The sequence below is a fragment of the Ambystoma mexicanum genome, chromosome 1q (genome assembly GCF_040938575.1).
Source record: "Ambystoma mexicanum isolate Mex_15411 chromosome 1q, UKY_AmexF1_1, whole genome shotgun sequence".
NCBI classification, from domain to species: Eukaryota; Metazoa; Chordata; class Amphibia; order Caudata; family Ambystomatidae; genus Ambystoma; species Ambystoma mexicanum.
The window spans coordinates 548,914,701-548,941,145 of NC_090922.1; the positions used below are offsets into that span (position 1 = coordinate 548,914,701).

Consider the following 26,445-nt stretch of genomic DNA (forward strand, 5'->3'; position numbering starts at 1 on the left):
TTTTGCATGTTCTATTTCATGATGTCCATCTCACATGGATGGGTGACAGTACTGATTTGCTACCATATGGGTGTCCTTGTGAAATCTGCCATGGCTATGCTACGTGCCATCTGTGTACTGGCATATGTCATGTATGTGGATTGTCCATGCCACTCACAGGCTAATGTATGATGCCGGTGCTATGCAGCATGCAGCACATGTGTTGCTTTCTCATCTTGAAGTCCTCAGTGGCTGCTTTTAGGCTCCCCTTCCACTTCATTGCCAGTGCATGCATGCCAGAGTTATTGTCATGTGTGACATGTGTCATTTATGTATTCAATGTGTACCTCATGATGCCTATGTGTGTGAGCTATGCTGCTCATGCCTGTCTTCATTACATTTCTTTTGTTTTTGCAGATGATGAGGCACTAGATGCTGTTGAGGAGGAGGAGATGGCGCAGAGGCAGGAGTACTCACAGACACAACCAGGCACCAGTGGAGGACGTGGGATGGTGGTGGGTGAAAATCAATTTCTCCTCCAGACCATCCTGTCCACGGGTGTCACTGAGTACACCCCACAGACCTCTATAGCTCAGGTGCTGAATTTGATATTGAGACAAATGTCCCGTCGCAGGTCAGTGTTTCTGGCAGGGATGCTGTTCTGTCCAACCCACCTGCACTGGGGGTAGAGACCGCAATGGGCCATTCAGTGTTGGAAAGTCTGCCTGTGGCAGTTACGGATGCAGGATCACACGCCACTATATTTGCTCCTTTTCCTGGGCTAGCAAATCAAAGGAGGAATGCAGTCCTGCAGCCTAAGGCAGTGCCAGCACAGCAAGGTGCACATCACCTTGCCCCAAACCGGTGTAGTGCCCGCCAACGCGGTGGCCGTGCGCCACCAGGCAATACTGTGTGGGAGAACTCCATATATACTATTGCAGCACAACAGGGGGCATCATGTGAGATGATGGCTCAAGCCATGGATAGGGTGGCCACTTCCATTCTCACCCCTGAAAGGCAGGTGGAGCTCCAGCAGCAGGCAACAGAGTCCATGTGCTGCTCACACAGGGAGGGCATGTTGGCGTCCAGCAGGGACCGACAGGCTGGACTGGAGACTCTGCGCACAGCCATATCTGCAGAGTCACAGGCCCACAGGGATGCCCTGAGGTTAGAACACAGGACCCTCAGGGATACTGTGGGTGCACTTGAGGTGACCCAGTGTACAAGGTCAGAACAGCAGCTGGAGCAGCTAATACGCACACTCTCAGCTGAGCTCCAGGCAATCCGTGAGGAGATCCGGGCATCACGCAAGGCCTTGCAGGCAGAAATGCATGCTACCCGTGAGGTGCTGCATGGGGATCTCTGTACCATCATCCTGCAGAACCAAACCTTTCAGACCCGCATGCTTGCTGTAATGGAGGAGCATGCAGTGCTTTGCGTGGTCTGCCTCCCATATCACGCCCACCTTCTATTGTACCACCAGAGGGTGATTACAGCAACGGCAGTTCTCCCACTGTAGGGTAGCCGTGCAGGCCATGAGCCCATGGAGGTTTTATTTTTTTTTCTGAACATCCACGCATGTGGGTGTTGGGGTGCACCCTGTACCGCCTCGCTCCTGGGTGCCCCCCCCCCAGGTCGACCCATGGCCATTTTTGATGATTTTTTTCAAATGTATTTTATTTTGTTTTTTCAAATTTGATTCCGAATTGCAACATAAAATTAGTATTTAAGTAATTTATTATGTTTTTTTCATCTTCTTTTTTCTATTTATTATTTTAATTTTATTTTAATTTGTAATTTGTTATTTTAATTTTGTTAATTTTTATTTGCTAAATTGTATTCTGATTTTTACGTTTATTATTGTATTTATTTGTTTTACTTTACATTAACTTTTTCTTTTCCTTTATTTAATTTGCTTTTACTTTTTTGTTCATAACCATTTTCCTTCAAATTGTGAATTCATGTTACAGTGTGTTGCTTTGTGTGGCTCCCGTAGGCATCCACTGTGTATTCCAGCTGGGCACATGCAGGCTTGTCCTGTCTTTGGGTTAGAAACTTGGGTTCCTAACACACACACCCCTTCTGCTTCCCCGTTCCATGAGCTCGCAAAGGGTGTGACCAAGTGACAGTAACTTACACAGAGGCATTGGGCTCCCATACGTTGTGTGGGCAGTCTGTAGTCCAAACTGTGTATACAACCCTAGTGGTGATTGGTGTTCATTTCTCCACTGCATGGTGGATTTGTATATGGTTTTACATACAGAACTTTTTGCATGTATACATGAAACTTCTTCATGTCTTAACAAGCCCCTCTACATTGCAGATGCAGTTCATGTTGCATGCAGTACACTGCCACATTTGGCTACCAGCAACACACTGCAGTTGGAAGGGGTTGATGTGCTGCCTTTGTCAGGTTTTGACACTTGCACTACTTTCATGTTTTACTGTCATATGGTGCCACTGTTGGATCCTGTACTGATGTTTTGTCTTGCTGGTAAGTATTTGTTCATGTGTGCTGTTTTTTTTTTCATTAGTGAGAGCAAATTGTCTCTGGCCTGTTTCCATTGGGACGTGCACTTTGTGACACTTGTGTCATGTGTTGTGTATTTATTTGGTTACTTGCACATTGCATGCCATGCCATGGTCTGTTGGGTAGCTGAAATGGGGTTAGGAAGGGGTTGGGTGACATGACACTATTTGGATGTATTATTTTGCAAGGGGGTAGTCCTTCATGCTGCATGAATGTGTGCCTTTTACTGACACAGCATTGGGTGTGTTTAAGTAGATAGGGATGCACACAATGTAGCACTTCCAGGTAAACAATCTCAGGGTGGTATGGTTGTGACAGTTGACTGTCCCTTTTGTCATCATCATAAGTTGTCAGCTGGTATGTGCGAGGCCTGTGTGCACTCGGCAGAGGTGGGATTTTAGGCGAAGTATTTTGCCACAAGCTGGGTACGGGCTGCCTCACCACGTGCCCTTTCACCTCCCATGCGCAGTGGGCGTGCATGTGGTTGGGCATGTGGAGGCACCACCATGTCCACTGGCACGCCCGCTGGGTTGCAATGTTGTGCAGGATACATGCTGCCACTATGATCCTGCACACTACTGGGGGCGCATATAGCAGCTACCCAATGGAGCAGTGAAGGGAGCGAAAGCGTGACTTCAGCACTCTGAATGTGCGCTCCACTATGCCCCGGGTTGCAATATGAGCTGTGTTGTATCTTACCTCCGGTGGTGTGGTGGGGTTCCGTATTGGCGTCATCATGTAGGTGCTCAGAGGATAGGCACTGTCCCCTGGGGAGGTTATAATGTTTGTCATTAGTAGGGTTTTCCCATTTCTCAGTGTCTGACATGCATGCATGTGCAGAGGCATTAATACTCACCAATTAGCCATGTGTCGCCATGCCTCCCAGCTTCCAGGTCCCGGTTTAGGGGTGACATTCGAAATATGAAACTATCATGCTGGACCCCGGATAGTTGGCATATACTGAGGTGATGATTCCCTTGGCATCACATACAACCTGCATGTTGATGGAATGCCAATGCTTGCAGTTTCGATAGATGTGCTTAGTGGCCCTGGGAGGACGGAGAGCCACATGGGTGCAATCAATGGCACCAAGCACTTTGGGGAAGTGTGCCATCCCATAAAAGTCCTGGACAACGGCCTGCCTTTCTGCAGGTGTTCTGGGCATGTATATTTGCCTGCGGACTGAGGGGCGTGCAGTCATGATCGCCAACACCTGGTGTAGGCAGCGTGTCTGCGTGGCCTGTGAGACACCCCCAACTATGGCACTTGTCCCTGAAATGACCCAGTTGCCAAGAAGTGCAGTACATTGAGCACCTTTTCCAAGGGGCTCAGTGCTTGGGAGAACAGGGGGGGTGATGTGAGGTCATCCACCCACTCCCTGACCAGTTCTAGGATTATTAGTAGTGGAAACCTGTACCTCCCATAGACCTGGTCGTCAGGCATCCCAAAAAGGCTGGTCCTGTGTATCCTCCTCCTCCTGCGGTTTCCTATGACCACTGCTGCGAGGAACGGTATATTCATCGTAGTGTATGAGCTTGTTTGTTGTTTGCGCACACTTTTATGCTGAGCGGGGCCGCTTCTGCCTGCTTCCTTCTGGCATGTGTTTCTGGATTAGCGCGTTTTTTTTGGCGCACGGGTTTCCCCTGTTCCATTCCATGAATATGTGTTGTTAGCGTGCGTGTGGGCGTTGCGAGCATTTACCTCCCGTACTTCCCCGTAACACCCACATTTTCACGCGTTGTTCCCCACTGCGCGTGTTACACCCCGTGTTCTGCCCACTTTTCTTGTGTGCACTACACGTCGTGCGCTTTCCCTGTGTGCGTCGCGCACAGTGTTTGGTGACGTGTGCGCCCGCGTGTGCCACCCACGGATTTGGCGCACATCCCAGGGTTTACACGCGCAGAGCATTCCATGAATCGGCGAACGGCTGCGTTCGCGGCTTTAGCACGAGTGCGCTGCGATTTTCACACTTGCGCTCCCCTTTTTGGCGCACATTTATTCCATGAATTACCCTGAAAAATGCTGCGAGTAAAGAAACTTTGCAAGCCAAGGGAGGGTCATGTAGTTGTAACAAACCATAATTAATTTGTTTTGTTGGAGTTAGGGCAGAGCAGGTACTAACCTGTTGGCGATCATGTTGGGAAGGCAGGGGGCAGTCTTGTACTTTATATGGACGGTATTGTCCCTGATTGATGTAATCATGGGTGCTTTTGTAATGGACAATCATCAAATTTGCGTTTGCCGGGTAGGCACCTGACGCCGGTCTGTAAGGAAAAGAAAATATATAGATGTATTGTATATATTGTTGGGGCAAAAATGCTGCATTGCAACTAAAGGTAGTCTTTGAGTCATATGGGTTACCAAAACAGCGTGTCCAGATTGGCATACCTTGGTATCTGGAGGAAGTGGCTCACTGTTGGAAGATCTGTTGAGATTCCTCAAAAGAGCCAGCGTATCTGGAGGAAGTGGCTTGCTGTTGGAAGATCTGTTGAGATTCCTCAAAAGAGCCAAAGAATATGGCGTGTGGGCAAATCTTGCTCCGTGTATGGGAACACCTCTGTGCAGATGCGGTAACAAGAAAGCACACAGGGAGATAAGATCTACTGCAGATGCAGAAATCATTCTGCTCTGTGTCAGGGGCAGAGAGGTGATGGCAAGTGGGGGCCCACTCGTAATGGGGCAGTGTCACCAAAGGTATAAGTGGTTACCTTGTGCGAAGGCTGGAGATCCTACGTTGAAGGAAGGAAACTGTGTTCATCAGTGCCGTGGGTGTCGACGTTTGCGGTTTGAAGGAGCTGTTCTCTTGGACTTCTGGTGCACATGCGCTAGGCAGTAGTGTTACCGGTGTGTGCACATGCGCCCAGACAAGGTGTGTGCCGGTTGACATGGCAACACAGCAAGGTCTATCCGCTGTTGTTGAGGTGGTTGCGGAACAAGGATCGGGCATTCTAGGTGAAGTGTATGTGATCTACGCCGCTTGCAAAACAGCATACAGTCATATAGAGCAACTGAAGAGCTCGCCAGGTGTGTCCCAGGAGACAACTAAGGTATTTGAGTGTGCTGACCGCTGCGATGTGCAACCATGGTTTAAGGGAAGGCATGGCATTTTGCAGCTGGATTGGATTATAGCGCTCCAAATATATGGAAGTTACATGCATATAGAGAGCCGTGTCATGTAGGGGAGTGTCAGTAAACCACCCTTAAGTACATCTATTACGCTAAAGGTTGGGAGCCATGCCGGAATATGCATGGAGGCAATAATTCAGGCTATGCTGTTCAATTGCTGGAAAACTTTTCTATCAGACACAGTTGGCGCTTTACAGTTATATGAAAACACATATATTGTCAAATCCTTTACTACCCAGTTGTACATCTGATACCATAATAAGTTACATCCAGGATGAAACGTGCATAGAGACAGTAATTCAAACTGTGCTATTCAATAAATAACCGCTGGAAAACCAGCCTATCTGGCAGTGTTGGCGCATTACATTTGTGTGAAAACACATACATTGTCAAATCTTTAGTGTTTTTTACGTATAAGCAAACAACATATTTTACATTTACATTCATATGTAGTGGTCTGTATAGGTATGAGATAGAGGTAAATGTATGTATGTATGTGTTTGATGCTCCAGTGTCTAGATAGCACTCTATGGGGGTCACTGCAATCTTCATGTATGGTAAATCATAGCTGGTACATATGTCCTAGCTAGACTAAGTGGTCTAAGGCCGGGAGTGAACTCTTTCTTTACATCTAGAGACTATCCCAGAGGCCCAGAAGAAGGCTTAACAACTAGGAGCCAAAACACCAGTGAACACAGCCAACAGCAAGCTTGCAAGTCCACCACTTCTTTAGGGGGTTTTGCCCCCTGGGGTAGACCTTCGGTTTGGTCCTATGATTCAGCATTCAGCTGACTCATAGTCTGGACCCCCTAGCTAGGAATCAGACAATATGTCTGACTGGGTTAGCGGACATCAATCTACTTTTAGATCACATAGGACTTAAGCACAAATTTGTTCTAACGCACTAAGGAAACATTGGAGTTTTTAGTTTCTTTTTCAGAACCATAGCTCTGTTTTAATATATATGTGACTGTCAAATATGATGTAATATTTGTCTGATTTCACAATTACACACCTGTGATTGGAGCAATGCTTGTCTTGTTCAATACCTCATCTGTGCCAAGACCATGTTGTATACTCTTCTTGTCAAAAAGTATGAACTGAAAAATACTAAAGATGCCTGTCTACTAAACAGACACAAAGATCTGCTAAACTAATGAAGCAGACCTATGAGTCAAACTACTGCTCTATGTTATATGTATCGATTGAGTTCACACACTCACCACTACGTCAAGGGATGTCTAGCTTAATTTTGAAGCAATATGTGCAACTTGGTTGTAAATTACAGTAGACATACAAGTAGCATTGTATTGTCACAAATTTACTATGTGGTAGGAGCAACCCCTTTTGTTTCATAACATTCTACTACCGAGCATACAGCTCCCGAAGTAGGGCCCTTGTACAAATAAGGAAGTCTCTGGACTCATTGTAGGAGCTTTGGACTGATGAAAGATTCCTAGACTTGAAGCATCCTGCAGGTGTTTAAACACAGAGCTCTTTGCAAGGGTACATTGGGAGTGTCTTACAAAAAAATACATGGTATTCAGGCAGATGACAAAGTGGACAGGGACAAGAGAATGGCTTTTGTGGCTGAGGAGAAGATACTTTTGGGGTGACAACTTTTCCAAAAGAAAAAGAGAAAGACAGTGACATGAAAAAAATAACTACCAATGGATGTTGGGTCCCCACAAAAGGTATTTCAGTGTCACATAAGAGACAACCGCAAAGCTCATGGTGGCAGGAGTCACCCAATGTGCATTAACGAGGAAATAAATAAATAGGAAATTATGTTGATGCTACACAGTGGTGTAGGTTTTGCAAGGTATTAAGGTTTAACTTACAAACAAGGTAATGAGCATGCACACTTGAAACAAATGGATTACCCTGCTGAAACAATTGTAGCTATGTTTGTTTTTGCATTATGTTGTTTCTAAATCTTGAACCTCCTAGTATTATGAAAATCAACACTGTATTATGCATGTATTATGCACCTGAACACGTATATATTGTGGGGTATATGTTCCCATAGTTACTGAAGTAAAAACCTAGCCCATGATAGAATCACAACAGAGATGAAACAGCTCCAACGGAGCGTGATTACCAATTCTAAACACATAAGAGCTTATATTACCAATTTGGCCCACGCCACTAAAAATATATAGTACCAGCACCTGACCCCTGTGGGAGGGAGGTTTCAGGGGAAGGCTGCCATTATGCACTCTCATTTCCCATGCCATAAGTGCCTCCAAGACTATCACGGCAGTTCCAGAGGAAGCAGGCTACACTACAATGAATGTCACAGAAGATATTCCCACATGAGGACAGTTATATGAAAACACGGACAATGATAGAGGATTGCTGGCGTGCATAGGACGTGATATAATTTTACACTGGAAGGCCCAAACAAAGTGAGAACAGTAACACAGGGCGAATTGCTTGGCTTAAGATAGGAAGTAGAGAGGTTGGGGAAATGCCTAAATGCTTCAAGAGACACCAACTACTAGTACATGGACAGGTGTTTGCAGGAGAAGAATGGGTTGAAGGGCTGCCGGGATGCAAAGCACAAGTGCTCCAGACAGTTCCAGTGGAGGTGGTGCAGAGAGAGAATGATGAGTGCCTCAAGGAGTGATAAAGGTGTTCCAAGTTGCTCACATGGGTAGGAAATAGGGAAGGTCCTCTGCCCATAATGGACCTCAAGAATAACACCACCACCAGGATAATGGTTCAGTAAAGATTTGAGAAAACAGAGTCTGCAGACGCATTTTGAAGGTACATGGCATGAGAGGAGGCACTTGAAGAAATGCAAGAGGAGCATAAGCTATTCAGCAGAAAGAAGATGTTGCTGTTATTCGGTGAGCACAGGTGAATGGTACAGACGAGACAGGGAGTGCTGCTACGTGACCTGGAGCGTGCATCAACACATAAGGAACTCAAGCGACCTGAGGGGGGGTGGCAAAGGTGTGGAACCACAAGACACCCATCGGTGTGTGTGGTTCATGTGTTGACCAGATGGAGCACTGTAGAGAGGTGGAGTGTACAACCCCCCGCCCCCGAGTTCCAGTGTGATAGACATGAATGGTGAATGTTGCTACTGGCGTCTACCCTCCACCAGTATACTGCCAAGGTAACAGACGCCACTCACTAAAACCACCCTATAGACCATAACTACATGACATCACCAAATGCAATGAACCTGCAGTCCATGGGGCAATTGAATGAGTTGTAATCAAGAAGAGGCAACACGGCTGAACACATACACACGCAGATGCGTTAGACATGAAGTACATGCATCTTTGCACAAAGCTACACAGACACTTAGTCAAAAACTGCTCTTAGACACAACGAACATGCTTACAATCACTAAAATAGAGATCACAAACACCCTATCTCTCTCATGCGGAAATTTCAGTCACACAAGTATACATATAGCTGCTGGCTTGATGGATAACACAACTAAATTGAGTGGCCATATAAACCAAGATGGAAGATGCAGCCATGTTAGGTGAATGGGTGCCATCGAGATGCCTTAACACGGTGGAGAGAAAGATTAACTCTTGCTGAGCCAAAAAGAAAAGCCCATATAGGTGCACAGCGCAATGGTCATTATGAGAAGGCACGTTTGAGTCAGCATTGGAAAAGTACAGACAATAAGCAAATCCCAGGTGAGAGACATAACTCTACCTGAATAAACAAGGAAACAAATGTTGCAGAAATATCAGGTTCTCATCAGGTTGTACCTGACACAGAGCAGGAAACAGCCTGAACAGCCTGAACAAGTCCCCACCAGCTAAAATTTTCACAAATTACTGAGCAGGATAATCTAAAATGCGGTCCCTACACACGTGACACAGTCTTCAGAGACTCTCGTTCCCATCCCTTTCAGTGGGACAAAAGATACAATACAATGTAGAGGAGCAGGTGGACGCATTTTCCCTAACTCCCCTCCCCTCACCGCCTTCATATTGGAAAATTAGGAGAAGAGCAATATATGGGACTCCATGTGTTGTCCCTATAGCGCATTGAGTGTAAGAGAGACGATAAGCACTCAGGCAACTGTATCAAATGCAGAGGCGTTGCTAGGGTAGCATGAGGGGGCTATAGCCCCGGGTCTTTTGGTTGTAGCCCCGGATAGAAGATCAGATGCTACAACCAAAAAGCTACCTGTCCCCGAGTCCCGCCAGTCCCGACATTAGCTTAGCCCCCTGATCTTTTCCAGACCCAGCAACACCCCTGATCAAATGTATTCTTTCACTGAAAGAGTGGAAGGATATTGCGTGGAAGGATGTCAGCATGCACCATTGACATCGTGGGGTGCTGAGTGAAATCTGATCAGGGCAGGGGGATGTCATGAAGAAGATGTGCGAAGACATACTGAAATGGTATGAAAATACTTAAGAGTGACAATAACTGGAGCAACAAGAGAAACATGTACAAAATAAAAAGAGTAAAATGTATGCAAAAGAACATACAGTAACTTGCTGACCAATAAGTGTAAATACGCAGTAACGCAAGGTAGATAATACATATAGAAGCTTTCTAAAGAGGAATATATAGTGTGGCTTGGGTGGCCATAATTGGAAAATGGATGCCGGCTTGTGATAGATTCAATCTAGCTACCTCAGAGACAGACCAGGTTTGCAAATTCAGCAGATGCTGTAAAACAGCTTTGCGTGCAAAACAAAGAGGAGTCTATGTTGGCCTGGGATCAAGGATGCTATTTTTAAGGAATAGCTGTAATGCACAAAGGGAGGCAGACAGATAAACCATGTACATAAAACATATCTTATCTTAGATTAAAGAAGAAGAAAACTTTTGCAAGAGCCAAGTATTGGACAATTAAAAGTGTATAAAGTCTATACAAGATAGAGTGAGCAAGTTTCTAGAGGCCAAGAGGAGCAACGACACGAGTATAATTGAATCAAACAGCATTAAATAAGATGTCAAAATGGACAATGTGTGGTCTCTTCACACGTGATTCAGAAGTCAAAAGCAAGCACTATTAATTTAGCTGTCGATGAAGATAGGGATGTGCTTACACTTCCTTGAATGTATGAGAACAGAGAGCAAGCTACAAGGTCAACTGCAAACTGGAAACTTTGGCTCATGGTTCAACTGATGAGAGATGATGGATTAATTGGGAAAGTGTAGAGTAATCTGACGTGAATCAAGCACGTGGATTTCGTTTAGCTTAACTGCTGCGAACCGAGATGAAAGTCCAAGGTTGGGTGAGAATGCCAACCAATCAGTGGGTCTATGGAGTAACCTGCTATACAATGTTGCATAGACCAATTTGCTGCCATCTTGTCTGCTCTAATTAGTATTATACGTAATTAGAGGTAGTTAGAGGCGTGCCTTACAGATGATAGGCAGTCAATGGTGTACTAACTCCTATGTATTATATAAGTAGACATGTTCCCCTAACCAATCCCTCCTGTCAATAGGTTTTACAGTTTGCCACAATGGATGATGCCATAAATGACAAATATTGTGGTATATATCCTCTGTGTAATCAAGTTTGTGTGTGAGTGTTCAAGCATCAGTCTGATGTCTGCCAGTTTGCCCTACTTTGGGAAACAAGTAGTACTTTGCCATAGTTTTTCAGTCTGGTCTGAGATCTTTATTGGTAATCCCATCTAGCACAAGAGAGGCTTCAAGTTGCTAGAGCACAACACTATGAAGTTGAAAGCTAGAATGTTCTTGCTTGTGGTCAGGAGAGTCAGATTGTGGTAACCTTTTTGGGAAAAGGTGGCCCCTGGAGCCCTTCTCACCACCACCTACTGTGCTCATGTGCTGGAATCTTTCCAAGGTTGAGAACGCCCACACTGAGCAATCCCTACCCACCTTTAATGCTCACTCACACTTTGTTACAGCAGCCAGTCACAACACACTAGCATTGTATATTTTAATTTGCAACATTCTGTAGGTGGTCCAAGGCAGAGCTATTTAAAAAGGACGGACCTATTAGATCATCCATCCTATTTCTTTTTTTTTTTTAAGTTTTTTTATTTGATTTGGCTGAATTTAATCAACCTTTCAAAAAGTACAACAAAAGATTTCGTTTTAAATTTCATAATACAAAATTCATAAAATATTTCTTAAAAGTTACTTTGATTCATTGTTACATTTATAACGATATTTAAGCAGTAAGTAAAAAACATGGAAATAAAATAAAAAAAGAGCACCAAACCAACAAGCAACACCTATAAGAAGGTGAAAAGAGAATGAGTTCACATGCATACATATGTAATATGAGCTAAATATCTAAGTAGAATAAATAATCAGGTTAGGTTTTTTTTCCATCAAATCTGCCATTGTCAAATATTCTCTTCTAGATTCAGGCTGTCAAGGAAATTAATAGCAGCAAGTTGGATTGCCATATTATTACATCCCACTAAGACCCCCCAACATTCAGATTGGGATAAATTCCCCAAATATTCACAATGTCTGGTGAATATAAGTTCTCACTTAGGTCTTGACATTGGACACTCTGTAATCAGGTGAACGAGAGTTTCGGGAACTCAGCCAAATTTACAAAACCGACATAAGTTTTGGTCCGCACGCGCGAGCCAGCGCCTTGCTTTTATGTCACCCGTCACCCACAGGTTAAAGCGAAGGCGTAGTATGCCGTTATGATATTTAGGGGAAGGACATCATATTAGGTATGGTGGCAAAAAGCCCACTTTTTTGGTGGAAAGCGGGCCATGTCACCATCACAAAAGGTTAGACAAAGTTTGCAAGTATGTATCCAATCGGTCTGATGGATCTTTAGTTTTGCTTTTTCGGGGTTGGATAACAACAGATCGATAGTTATGTCAGCTTTTGCAAGAATGTGGTAGACTTTGTTCAACCAGGTATTCACAAATGCATATTTAGCTGTAAAGACATAATTCGAAAGAATTTTTAACAATACATTTTCATTTATGGATAGCAGACATTTCCTAAATAAGGAACACAGGTGCCAGCTGTAGTGCGCCTGTAGAGAGAGAGCAACCCCAGCTCATATCTCAGCCAGGGTATCAGTGTGCATTGGGACAGGTGGAGCACTGAACGCCAGAATTTAGCTTCCCATTGATTGAATTTAAAGGTGGACTCAGTTGACAAGGATTCAAGGCCATAAAGTAGTATTGGAACGATTTTCTTTGTCCAAAAATGCCATGCTGGCAAGATAGAGAATTTGCCATATTTATGCATGATAATGCAGGCTTAGGATATAGCTGAAATTAACTTAGTCTCCTCCCGCTCCAACTGGCCATGTGCTTTCAAATTCCCATCAAAAATCATGCCCAAGTAACAGTAGTTAGATACTATCCCAATCAGAGTAGAGCCAATGGTCCAAACAAACGACAATGGTCCTGCGTGTCTAGGGGAATATTGTACAATCTGTGTTTTTGTGGAATTAATCGAAAGTTCATTCAGTTTTACATACTGCTGATACGCATCAAGTAAACTCTGTAATCCGACTAGAGTCCTAGAAATTAGGACCAAGTCATCGGCATACATGAGTGATTGTATTTGATGGTTGTTCAGCTTGGGGGAATCCGAAATTACCTTTGACAGTGGCTCTTTAAAATCATGTATGTAATAGTTAAAGACAGCAGAGGCCAAGGAGCACCCCTGCTTTAATCCCCGAAATGTAGGATTTATTTTTTACATAAGTTCATCTAGGGTAATTCAAATTCTGACAGATGTTGCATAGTGCAATGAATAAATAATGTCTTGCAATGCAATCGGACAATTGTCTCTTTTTAGTTTATTCACTAGTAAGAGGCGGCTGACTGAATTGAAAGCTGCACTGAGATCGATACATGCAAAGAAGACCTGTTGTTTATTTTCCTGACTTTGGGTTTTTATGGGATTAAGGGTCAATAGGTTGATGTTCGTACCCATGCCTGCCATAAACCCCGTTTGGTTAGCATCACGAAGAAGACGGGTCTTTGTCCAGATGTTAAATTCACGAAGTACAAGCCTTGCAAAGATCTTACCAGGGGCGTCTAATAACGCAATATGGCGGTAGTTCGCTGGGACAATTCGATCACCTTTTTTGAAAATAGGAATTATTATAGAGCACTTCCAAGACAACGGGATGGTACGTGTGTATAATATGTCTTTGAAAATTGATGACAATATATGTGCCCATATCTGTGGATGTGTTTTAAACATTTGATTTGATAACCCATCTGGACCTTCTGCCCTCGAGGAACTGATCTTTTGTATGATGTTATAGATCGTTTCATGGGAAGCTTCCACGTGCCCCGAAGATATAGATGCTGATTCATAAACGCATTCAGCAAACTTTGGGTCAGCATAAAGCATTTGAAAAATGTTTGACCCATGCTTGCTCCGATACTCCATTGAGTTGGGCATCTGCCTGCTGATGGAAAGTATGATTGTTTAGCAAATACCACATGCCAGAAGAATTCTTGTTGCACATTTCGAGCGCCATGGCTTCGCTATCTTGCTGGAATAGAATTGACTTTCGGGCATGCAACCAGTTCTTATATTTGCATTTAGCAGATTTAAGTTTCACCAATTTAAGTGCTGATGTTGACATTAGAATTTGTTTTTTGGTCAACCTGAATTCCACTCTTCTTTTTGTAATGGTGGGGTCAAAGGCATGTGGATGTCTGATGATGTTACGCTGGGGAATTGTAACTGTTTGGGAAAAGGAGCGTAGCAAATCTGTATATTCATTTCTATCGAATGCGTTGAAATTGGCAGTAACCAGATGGTCAATTGGCAGTAACTCATTCAGTTTATTCGCGTTCCATTAGAGACGTGAACGCAAACTGTTCAATTCCATAATACCACTATAAAAAGCATTGCTGCATTTTGGCATCATAACTAGATTAATATAAAGAGACAACAAGCTATGATCACTCTTAGGGTGATCTTTTATGGTTAATGATTCAATCTTTTGGAATAGTTTGGAGTAAACAAAGATGTAATCAATTATAATAGTAGATGAACCGCGTGTAATCAATTATAATAGTAGATGAACCGCGATGCCATTTATAGTGGGCTTGAACATCACCCTGCACTGAACCGTTCACCATGTAGTAATTTCGCTCACTCTTAAGTGCCATCCACTTTTTTGCTGCTTGGCTATGTGGCCTATGCTTTCAGCAATTTAGATTTAGATCACACAATAAGATGGTTTATGTTATCGAGTTGTCCAGTGTAATAAGCTGTAGGATGTCACTAGGACCAGAAAAAAAGGTTTCATCGGGCATGCTAACAACATCTCTATATATGTTAATCACAGCTAGAATTTGTGCACCATGAATGATCTCAACTAACTGTATGTGTGGTCCTACGGAAGCCCATGGCAAAATTGAAAAAAACAGCTTTGATGTTTACGGCAACCAATAATCCTGATGATGGTCTACCTCCCGTTGGAATTGCTGGAATTAGTGACAATTCATAGTTGTCCCAGAGTGGGGTTTTAGTTAGCCAAGTCTCTTGCAACGCTATGATGTGATAAGAGTCACAATTCTCTCTAAATGAGGTGGACAAGTGGCTATGATCTCTGGAATTCCAGCTGAAAACACTTATTTTTGTTAGAATTGTACATTTTAATTGTTATTGATGTGCACTCTCAGACACCCAATTCTCTCTGGTTTCTCGACGCGTTCCTTGATAGATCTTGGACATTGTAGTATATGATTTGGATTTCGGTATGGCATATTCCAGATCCTCAGCTAGCAGGAATCCCATATCAAATAGGAGTATTTTACTGCGCCATATTGAGTGCCAAACCACGCCTGAAGGAATCCAAGGTCTGACTATAGAAAGTGGTGAGTCAGTTAGAAATTCAATCTGGTCTATGTCTGACGTGGAGATGTTAGACAGATCTTCTATTTCGCCAAATATATTCAGCACACTTTGCCGATTTAAGTCGTACACAGGGTGGTCTGCCTCTCTGCATTTTAGAATCAGCGTGTGAAACTTAGTGCGTTGTGGATGTAAATGCCGTGAGGGGAGCCGGATTTCAGACTTACGGGAAGACCATTTCGGAGTAGTAGGGGTATTAGGGCAATCGAATGGCCATGCATTCTTTTGCAACTGCGCATCCCTGGAATTGGCGGAGTGAAGAGAAGAAGTAGGGCCAGGCAAATTACTAGCACCTTGTGCCACTTCAGATGGACAATGGGGCTGACCAACTACTTGAGCAAAAGTTTTTGCAAGATTAGTGGCTAGATAGTCGTCTACTCTTTTCCTAAGTTCGTCGGTTATAGTCTGGGACACAGAGGAGTCCGCTAGCTGAAGCTGTTGTGGTAAAGGTGCAAAGGATACTGATTTTGGCTGAGTCAAAGGAGCCTTTGGCAGTTGTAATGGCACTTGCGGTTTCTGGGACCCAGGTTTAGCTGATATTTGTTGGTCAATACCTGGCGTCACAAGCAAAGGTACTGGCAATTGAATTTGTTTTTTGGGAGGAGGTTTCCTGCGGCTCACGCAAGGTGTGGACTAGTTGTGATAAAGGAGAAAGAATCACAGTAGACCTTGGGTTTGCACTGGAATTGAAAGTTGCAAGTGATCACTGGTGGATCACTCCCGCTGTCCTGGGTTGCTCTAATTCACCAGGGGCAATACGATAGGTTGAATTGATGCAGGTAAGATTGCCGGCTTGCCAAGAGTTTTGAAAAAGGTATTAAGGACACTTTTTGGATTCTTGGTTCCGATCATATTTTTTGTTTTTTTTATCAGAATAGCCACGTGAGACGCTACCGGTCCTATTAGCCCGGGATTGGCGGAAGAGGGCAAGGAGCCAAGACAGCAAGAGTCACCACCAATGGAGTTTGAGTCGGTGTTTGTGCGTTGGATCTATTTAGGTCACCATCAGCCATGTGTTTAGAAATCAAGATAACAGACTCTTCAGGGCAGTCCTGACTTTGAGACATTTTTGACAACTGTTGTGAGGACAACTATTTCATCAAGTCTTCAAATTGTAAGGCTTGACGGCTGACTTTGGAATCCAACGATTCAAAGAGTTTGCACAGACTATATACAGCGGTGTTAAGTGCTGAAAGCGCTGGTGGAATCATTAAAATGGTTTGCGCCAAGGTATCAGTTGGATAAGGTAACTAGGACGAGGAGTCGGCATTACAAAGGACTTGAGCATAGGCAATTAATTTGCGTGGGGAGAGTCTCAAGTTGACAACATAACACTAGGTATGTAATCTACCCCTCGAGAGGAGGGATCAGACACACGTGTACTTGCATGAATTGAAAGCGCAACTGAATCAAATAGTAGTTGTGGAAATGAAATTGGGGAAATTGACAACTTTGAAGTATGCAAAATGTGACAATTTTTTGTAGATTCCATCATCGTCATGTCAGAGATTGGTTGAGTGTTAACTCGCCTCAAAGGAGTACATTGGGATACATTAAGTTTCCCGATGGTAAAAGGGGAGGGTGTATGTACTTCACATGATGAGATGGTAGCAGGAGACAAAGGTGACATGCCAGATCTATTGTTTGGTAGGTTAAATGGAAATCTAGTTTGCTGATTGGCAGACCGTGGTGTCACAGAAGTGGCGGAGAAAAAGGTTTGGGGTAGTAGGACAGAACCAAGTGAGGGTGGGAGTGTTAATGGGTCAAATTGGGTTGCTAGCGACAATGGCGCTATTGGAGGCATGTTAGTTGTTAGCTTGTATGAGGTATATGCAATCATTAATGAAAAAGACCAAAAAAAATAATTACAAAAACAAGTAACAGTGTGAGACACAACAATGTACTCCCCCATTAAAGCAAAACAATAACAAAAACGTATACAAACAACCAACAACAAACAACCAAGGCAAATATACGTGTTCGCAACCTGGCTCACTTGAAAAGAAAGTATAGAATTATTGTCTGTTTACAATGGTTCAAATGGTATATAAATTAGACTCTACCAAGGCACCGTGTCTGCGCGGCAAGCGGCCAAGCGGTACTTACGAATACTTGCTCGTGGGCACACGCACTATGCTGAGCAGCCTGGGACAATCCCAGTAGCCAATCCCCACAAAGAGGGCGTTTTTTGAACAATGTCCATCAAAATCACGGTGAATTCACAGGGAACGCTGCGGAAAACATAAAACAAACGTCAAAATAGTGTTAAGGTGGCAGCAATACTAGTAAAGTCCAGCTGCAAAGTGACAATCACCTGTATTGATTGACGGGTGTTGTAGCTTGTGAAGTCCTCAGTAAAACAGACAAACGAGGATAGGAGCAGGTCCAGAGCACACGGCCAAGCGGTACTTACGAGTACATGCTTGTGTGCGCACGCGCTGTGCGCGGGTAAACTCGCTAATGTGGCTGAGCAGCCTGGGACAATCCCAGTAGCCAATCCCCACAAAGAGGGTGTTTTTTGAACAATGTCAATCAAAATCATGGTGAATTCACAGGGAACATTGTGTTGATTGACGGGTGTTGTAGCTTGTGAAGTCCTCAGTAAAACAGACAAACGAGGATAGGAGCAGGTCCAGAGCACACGGCCAAGTGGTACTTACGAGTCCATTCCATATATCCTATATAGAACACATATCCAGCCGTACCATTTACCCACTCCATTTCGTTTGAGGTTTCAGAAATGTGTCTTTTTTTTGTGACATCACAGTCCCTTGAAACATGTGGACAAGACTGTAACCAGTTGAGAGCATTGGAAAACCTAAGATCTCTATGTGTGTCCCTGTTTTTCTGAGATCTCATTATTAAAGCAGTGGTTTTGTCGCATTTGTGGGCGTCTGTGTTTCTTTAGAGTGGGGATTTCCCCTGAACCAGACCTCTCGCTTTTATGATACTCCACTTCAGTCTCTCCATGCAAATCCCTCACTCTGTAAATTGCTGCTGCTCGTCTATAAATGCATCAAATCTCTTTGCTCCCACTTCCTCACTAACTGCCTCACACTGTACTCTCACACTTTGTGCTCCCCCCTCTTTACGACCTATCAGTGCCCTGTTCCCTGTGTCCCCTCCCTCTTTTGCTCCTTTTCCATGCTTAGGTCACTACACCAGAACATTCTCCCATGGCCGTCATAGCAATCTCTTAAGTGAAACTCTGAAAAACACGCCTCAAATATTGCTTGCTTGGGATGGGTCGGGCCCCCTCAAATTCTTCCACCCTCCCATACAAATTAACCACCAATCAACCTCTCCTGCATTTGCCCTCAGGACCACTCAATGTCATTATGTCAATGTGTAAATACTGGCCTACATCTTCCCATGCTAACAAATATTGTTATGTTCTCCATTCCCGGTCCTTGGTGTATGCACCCACTCTTGCCACTTTACCAGCCACTATGCATCACTTAATCAAACATATCTTATAAAGGCACATTACACTAGGAATGCCTTCACTCCATATGTTTGCCAACTTTGTAATTTATGTCTTTACAGAATTGAACCGGGTTTTGAATACATCTAAATACATAGGTGGTATGGGTTCCATGTATTCAAATTACTGACCTATTGAGGGGAGACACCTTAGTTTCAGCTTCTGTACCTTTAATGCACAGCCACAACAGGCAAATAAGGTTCTGCACACAGGTAACTGTATGAGTAAAACAATGGCCAGTATTTTCTTAAATAGGCTTTTAAAGTTCTTTAGTGCAGATCTAGTGCTATGGAGATTTTCTAGAACTGCAAGTAGCTCTTTCTTAGCTCATTTTGCCCCTTTGTGAAGCCAGGACTTCTTTGGTCCAGATGTGATGATCTTCTGGGTTCTAGGTGAGGCAAGTCCTAGACTACTAATGATTGCATCAAACAGGACATGTGGGCCAAAGGCACTGCGCTGACTGATAGACACACTTCCAGTGAGCTGTCTGTAGCCAGGAAGGTCAGCTACATGGAATCCAGACACTATAGAATACCATCATAGACTACAGAGGATATTAGGCACTTCAATGTCAGTCTCATGCATCGTGGTGGTGGCACTATTTGCCTTGTATTATGCTTACGTCAAGTTGGAGGGACAGTGCGGCATGGTCACTGGCGGGACTCCGATTGTTGGTAAGGTCGCAGACAGATATCCATAGTGTATTATCAGCTGGGGTATCAGATAGTGCACAACCACTGATTACACATAGCCCCCACTCCTGCATAGAAATGAATGGCTGTTCTCCGGGATGGGTATGTCATAGGACTCACTTATTTAACTAAATCAAAAGTACCACCATCCAGTAAAGAGTCTATTATAGAATTAAAATGAGCTGCTCAAACATGGACGAGTGTCCTTCAAATACGCCTGACTCACGAAATGAAAACAAGGTTTATTTTTCATATCCCGAGGAGAAAAATAGCAGCTGACATTGATAATCAATAAGTGGGCATTAGTGGCCGAAGTAAGAATCTGAACATCAGCGCCATTACGCTACAGCAAGAGCCACACACACGACACCATGTTCAGACGTAAGTAAAGCTGGGCCAACACCCTCAAAAGCGACATAGCGGACGCTAAAGTTACCCGCCAATATGCACATGTCACTTTTGGGGCTTAGAAACAGACCTTGTGCTTCCCATCTAAAGCAATCTTATGCCACTCCCCCCACTGCTCTACATGGCCTCCCTCGGCGCCAACACCCTGGCAGAATATGCCACTGCCCTGCCTGTGAGGCGTGTTATAGGCCATGTGGGGCATGGCAGCAGCCTGCCCCTGCCCTGACAGGGGCAGCCAATAGGCTTGAGAAGATGGGGGTGCTAGGGACCTAATCTACTAGTGTAACAGATGCACTCAGAGCCTGATTCATGGAATTTCATGCATGGTGCAATGTGACTTTTCACTGCTAACAAACACCCTGATTCATGGAAAAGTGCAAAGTGTATTCATGCAGTTCAAAGTCACTTTTCACCATACAACAAAATCCGTGAATCAGGCCCTTCATGTGTTGATGTGGCCAGGGGTATTTGATTCTGATGACCTCAGCCATGCGTCTACCTGTATCGGGGAGGAACCCATGTTTGCCATTCAAAGCTATTACCTTGCTTTTGTGGTTGCCAAAGCCTGGACTCGCACAAAGATCCTCAGGATAAAAGTCGAGAGGCTTCCTCACTAGACCACTAAGACCTCTTGCCAGGATAGATGTGAATAACTCTTTTAGGAGTGCACTCTGCAGACAATATTAAAGCACTCTTTGCAGGTTTAAAAGGTGCACACACTTGCAGCATCATAGCATCTACTTTTGGATTGTTTTCCAGGTGTTAATCATTAATTGATCCCCTGAAATTGACATGTTTATTTATGGGCTTAGGGGGGCTTAGAATACCCTTCTGTGTTTGCTCTGCCCACCAGGGACGTCATTTCACCAAAATGCCGGGGGTTACAGAAATGACATCACACGACCCTTGACCTCCCCTTGACGTCCCTTGACCTCCCCGATGACATCAAAGAAAGTGATGTCAATTGACCCCGCCCCAACATGACATCACATGTAATTTAACTTTGGCCCTAAATGACATCACAGGGAGTGGTAGCACACTGCCTTTCCACACTTGACATTGCAGGAAGTGGCATCACATTGCATCGTCCCTCACTACACTGCCTACTCTGAACAAGCTTAACGTCACTTTTATTAAACAGTTTGGTAAAATATAGATATATGTAAACCAGTGTGGCCTGTTGACCCTCCTTTTCTGTGCCACCACTCATGTATGTTTGCCCCCTGGTTTGCCCCCCACCCCCACTAATACTGATTTCTAGGGACGCCTCTGGCAATAACAATAATCACCCGTCCCTGAATCTACAAGGCGTAATAAGAGATTAGGGATTGTCTGTTGGTAGTGTGCACTTTGTGATGAGTAAGTAGTGTTGGTGATAGTAGTAGAAGTAATGTAGCACCAACCTCACTAGTGCATAGTGCTTGGATGGATCAGGCCCAGTCTGCTTCAAACCCTGACCCTTGCTGTGCCCAAATTGAATGCTTTTATCACGCATTCAAAGCAGGGATGTTGTTTCACCAAAATGCCAGGGGTAGCGGAAGTGACATCGCATGACCCTTGACCTCTGATGACATCACAGGAAGTGATGTAATTTGACCCAACCCCGAAAATGACATCATGGGAAGCCATGAAATACGGCCTTTCAACCCTTGAAAAAACAGGAAGAGGCATCATATAGCATTGTTCCTAAGTACACAACGAAAAATATGGTTACTATACCACTATAATGTGATATACATGTCATGCAAGAATGGATCCCCATATGTACTGTTCGTATCAGTGTGTATAGGCCCATATTACAAAATTACTGTGACTGCAAGCAGACGTCCAAAGCCAAATGATAATGGTGTTATTATGAAGCACTTACGGTTAAGCGCTTTACATAGAACAAATATACATACAATGGGCATCATTACGAGTTTGCCGGTACTGTTTGCACATTCCCATTGAGCTCTACGGGTCTCAAATGGGAATGGGGAAGAATATTTTGCGGCGCCCCGGAAATTGCCCATTCCAGGGCACTATAAAAATGTGCAAGTTTTATCGACCTCAGAAGGATGAAAGGCTGAGTTGTGGTGTTTAAGAACAGACCAGTGACTCACCCCCTGAAGTGTGCCTGAAATAAACCTTTAATGAGTCTAGCAATTATTGTATAGAATTCCAGAAGGACAAATTGTTTGTTATTCCTTTTCTTTCTTATTTAGTGTCACTGCTCAAAGTATTACACTTATGCAACCGCCTGTTTTTTTTTTTTTTATGAACAAGAAAGCCAGTGACTCCAGAAACAAAGAGCCACGTGGCACTGGCCACTGCCAGCCCAGGAGCCTACATTTACATTTTATTTTTTGGGGGGTATCACGGGAGATCAAAGGGGTACCAATAAAGACCTCTGGCGACCCGCAAATTACATCCCTGTTGCCCACCCCTTTGCCGCGTGGCTGGTGGAATCCCCAGTTAATCCCCAGTTAATCCCAGATTAATAATTTCCATTGCCAGCCCCGGATAACCTAACATTTCAGACAAATCTTATTAAAGCAACCTTGTGCACATCACACTGCATGCTGGCACTCTGCCACCTCCTGCCACGCAAGGATGAAGCTGGAGTCTCGTAGAGAAAAGTAGGAGAAGACCGGCAGGAGACAGGGCGGAGCGCACAATTACAATATAGGAAACAAAGTCAGTCCCCGAAGCAGGAACCATCCCTGCCCTCTTTCAGACAGCTTGCCATGATGATCTCTGCTCAGTAACTTCCCCCTCGTGACGGGCACTTCGAGTACCAGGAAGTGTTTTATTAAAAACGTTTGCAGCGCTGTTATGCACACAGCGTTCACATAGACTTCGAACCTGGGAATGGCTCTGAGTGAGAATAATCGCCTTCACTTCATCGCGGGGGATTCATCCTTGTTGCTGCAGCTCCTCTAAACCTGTTCAATCCCTTGAGCACCCGCGCCTCTCAGCTTCTCCAGAGTCACAGCTGCCCTCCCAATGAGGAGAGCCAGGGAACTGGACAAGTGACCGAGCCACTCTCAGCGTGGAGAAACCCTGGTAAGTGACAGAGCCACTCTCAGGTAGAAGCGTCAGGGGACACAGTAAATGGCACAGTCACTCCCAGGCAAAACAGAGGACAGGCAGGAGAGTATCCAGCGTGACACGAATGTGCATTCAAAGAAGGCAGCATCGCCAGAACTAACGAGTCACCCCTGCTCCACCACTGCACACCACAATGGTTGCAACAGGTGCATTTGTAAAATGGAGTTGTGTAAAGGTTTGTGCTGATTTGAAATGAGTGAGTCTGCCTGACCTAATCCAATAAGGGTTTGGCCTGTAAGTCTCCTTAGAAAATGTTTAAAATAATGGTTTGAAATTTTGCATGTTGCAGCCAAAGTCTCAGGAAACATGGGTAACACTGTGGAATGCACAGTCTGCTCTGCAGAACAACACATAAACACTCCAATAGATGCAGGTTACTAACAGTGCACAGGAGCATCGTGTGACTGGGGTTGATGCTGGCTGCCCCGCAGGGGAACTCGCTGAACTATGTATGCTAGCATTGCTCTACGTTCAAGCAGATTCTGCCCAAACCAGATCATGAGGTCTACCCCCCTTTCATTTATTGTGACCAAAGAAAGTAATAAGGCTGATCTCGACAATGCATGCCAGCATTACTCCTATAAAAACAACCTTCATGGTGCTAGTGCTCAAAATATGCCTGTGCTACCCACCTTCCTTACTGTTAGTGGCAAAATAAAATCATGCAGCCTCCCCCAAGATACAGTGGCGTAACACAAGCTCTGGGGGCCCCCCTGCAAGCCATGCTGAGGGCCCCCCCCCAACTCAGCAACAAATCACAAGCCGCGCCACACTCTGGGCCGCCCTAGATTATCACGCTTGCGCAATACGCACAAACGTGTTGCTGAAGGGGTATGCCACACACTGCACTAGGAGAAAGATATAAATATGTGTTTTAATGCAATATACAGCACACTTTCTGAGAAAAATTGACTAAAAAGCCACAGTGTTTGCTATTGTTGTGTACGGTAACAGCAATCCAAAACATGCAAGTCACCAACAGAGCACATGAACATGAATGCTTTGCTATTAAAAATGCCATGCCACAATAAAAACATGTCCAACTGGCTGCACAATGTAGACCAGTGTAGACACATAATACCATTACAGTAACATTAAGACATACCTAGACTGGTTGCACCAAAATGCCAGTTGAAGCAATAAGACTCATCAAGAAGAGAGCACACATTCAAGCCTGTGTCTCTACGGCTTCTAACAACACAGCCAAACTCTTTAAAATCTGCAAGGAACTGGCCAATCCTGTTGCGGTTTCTACCTCTCCTGTTCCCTCAACAGGCCCTCTGTAAGGCTTTGGCCTCTCGCTTCTCCGCTAAAACTCAGGACATCCTGTCCACTATCTCCTCTTCTTCTCCCTCTTCCACTCTCGGCGCCCTTTGGCCATCTCTCCTTCTCCTCCTCCTTTCTCCTCTTTCTGTCTAACACCTGACAAAGTCCCATCTATGGAAGTGTTGTCGAAACAGGTGCTCGCCTGCTCCTCCAGAACCATCAAGGACCACATTGATACGTTCCAGCCTTGGCCGATTTTTGTAATCATTCTTTTGCCACTGGAACTTTGCCCTCTCCCAATCCTTGGAAAAGCTGGCCAACTGCTAGATTACACTCCACACTGAATCTGTTGGTTGTCTCCATAACCATCAGTCTGGTTTAAGAGCTGCCAGAGGCACGGCAATTGCTCTCCTGAACACCTGTGAAGATCTGATCTCTAACCTTGATTCCAGCATTCCTTCTGTCCTCATCATCCTGGAACTTTCCTCTGCTTTCGACACGGTCAACCACGCCATCCTGATCAATTGACTCTGTGAGAACCTGGGCATCATGGATCAGGCCCTGGAGTGGCTGACCTCCTTCTTCTTGGACTGACCCTCCAAGGTCCAACTTTGTCTCTTTCACTCTGCCACCTCTCTCTACATGTGGCGTTCTCCAGGGCTCTATCCTCTCACCCTGTTTTTTCAACCTCTACTTGGCCCCTTCGGCCCACCTGATCTCTACCTTCTCCTCTAATTTACAGTGTTATGCGGATGACACTCTGCTTTCCTTCAGGCTCCCCTCAACCTACTCTCCTCTCTTGCTCATTCCTGGTGTGATCTTCAACTCCACTCTCTCTTTCTCTCCTCACATCTCGGACGTCACCAAGAAATCCCACTACCAACTGCACTGCCTCAAAGGGACTCTTCAATTTCTCACTTTCCCCCAGAAGCTCACTGTCTCCAGAGCTCTGGTTCTCTCTAGGCTGGACTACTGCAACATCCACTTTCTCAATCGGCCTTCCTCTACTCTCCACGCTCTGCAACTAATCCAGAACAGGACTGCGAGAATTATACTTGGCCTCAAGCCCAGGGACTGTATCTCTCAGCCATGAAATCTCTCCACTGGCTCTCGGTGGCTGCAAGGATCAAGTTCAAGACCCTTTTCATTGTCCACAAGGCTTTCTGGGGCTGGTATCTGCACTACATCCAACACTATCTTCCAAAATACCTTCCTTCTCGAGCCCTAGGGGCTTAGATACTTCTCCAGGCAGAGAGTGGAGGGAGGTAGATCCTTCTACCCTGCAGGCGCCTCCCTCTGAAATGGCCTCCCTGACCCTCCCAAACTTGAGCCAGACCACCTGAAGTTCCGGAAGCAGCTCAAAACTTTCCTCTTCTCCTCTGCTTTCTCTCTCTCCCTCCCCTGCTGACCTACCTGTCCGCTGTACCAACTGGTTGCTTGGCTACCCTCTGTCTCATTGAGTCCAGGCTCTTTCTTGATCAGTCACCCTTGCACTGCCTCCAGGCCTACCACGCATTTAGGGGCTGTAACTGTAACCCTACAGTCCCTTATTCTCCTTGCACTACCCAGAGCCGCGCTGTCCTGGCGGCACTTACTCAGAGCATTGCTGCCCTGTTTACCCCTCCCTTCTCCCTTGCACTTCCCCCCTCCCTTTCAACTTGCACTTCTCGTTCTCACACTTGCACGATCTGAATGACACAAGGCTTAGTAAGATCCTTTGTCTTGTCCTCCCTCAGTTTTCCTCCTCAGTTTTCCTTCTCTTGTCTTGTCATGTCTAAAAACACTTGTGTACATGTGCGTTATATATGAGTTATCATATCATAACATATCATTTTATCACAGATGCCCAGAAAAATATACAGTGCTGCAGTAAGAAACGACTAGACTGGCAGAACCCAAATGCCAGCCTAGCCAGCTAATTACACTAAGCAGGACTGCTTTATCAGAAATGCCCAGTTAAAAAAATTCATACCAAACTGAGGAATGACTAGACTGGCTGCACCAAAATGCCTCTCTAGCACTAATACCACATATCATGC

The 26,445-nt window shown here is 44.7% G+C and overlaps 1 protein-coding gene across 1 annotated transcript in view; it reads left to right on the forward strand.

The window, feature by feature from the left end:
* Window positions 1–22,764: 22,764 nt before the first annotated feature.
* LOC138531359 (carcinoembryonic antigen-related cell adhesion molecule 6-like) overlaps window positions 22,765–26,445 on the forward strand; it is an 804,705-nt gene continuing 801,024 nt past the window's right edge. Inside the window, exon 1 of the mRNA XM_069640985.1 lies at window positions 22,765–23,095. The gene's annotated coding sequence lies outside the window, so the exon portion shown is untranslated. The remainder of the gene's footprint in view (window positions 23,096–26,445) is intronic.